Source organism: Odontomachus brunneus, unplaced genomic scaffold (assembly GCF_010583005.1).
Source record: "Odontomachus brunneus isolate Ranch 3 - 2012 unplaced genomic scaffold, Obru_v1 Obru_scaffold_057, whole genome shotgun sequence".
Taxonomy (NCBI): Eukaryota; Metazoa; Arthropoda; class Insecta; order Hymenoptera; family Formicidae; genus Odontomachus; species Odontomachus brunneus.
The window spans coordinates 1,429,456-1,430,180 of NW_022639507.1; the positions used below are offsets into that span (position 1 = coordinate 1,429,456).

At 20.4% G+C, this 725-nt stretch overlaps 1 pseudogene; it reads left to right on the top strand.

The window, feature by feature from the left end:
• Nucleotides 1-725, top strand: part of LOC116845728 — a 7,440-nt pseudogene that overhangs the window by 278 nt on the left and 6,437 nt on the right.

A 725-nucleotide genomic window follows, 5' to 3' on the forward strand; every position in this document is an offset into this window, starting at 1 on the left:
GAAAACAGATTGCAAATTTATATGACAATAATATCATAAAAAAAGCGTCCCATCAATAGGAGCACTTTTTGCATTTGTCATTTTTCCATACCTGAGCGCGTGAAATCTCAGCCCTGCCATTCGTTAAATGTAATCGCTTCCCGTTTAAAAGCTATTATAGCTTCGACATTTTTGTATTAGAATTTTCTTCTTAAAATATTGTAAGGAATCTACTATTAAGAGCAATTCCGGTGGTTTTAGGACACCCTGTATATATATACATAAAGAGAGAGGAAAAATTATGAAAATCTATATTCAAAATATTATTAAAATATAGAAATATCTAAATATTTTTCATAATATTTATTGTAAACAAAAAATTAATATTTTGTAAATATTTCTATAAATATTGCACATGAAAAAAATAAATATAATTATTTATAATTATTAAATTAATAAAGAAATAAGAAAATCGAAATTTAAATTGGTAATGTACAATAGAAAAAAATTCTTTAAATAAGAGAAATATATTTTGTTACATATAATTTCTTAACTTAAAAGAATATTTGTTAAATTTTAGAAAATATGTAATAAATATAAAAAAATATTTTTTTAAATTTGTAAAATAAGCTGTAAAATTATGAATTTATAAAAGTGATTTCTTTGATTTAAAATATCTATATATATAAGAATAAACAAATGATTTCTTTACAAGGAGAAAATTAGTGTTTTTAAATGTAAAAACT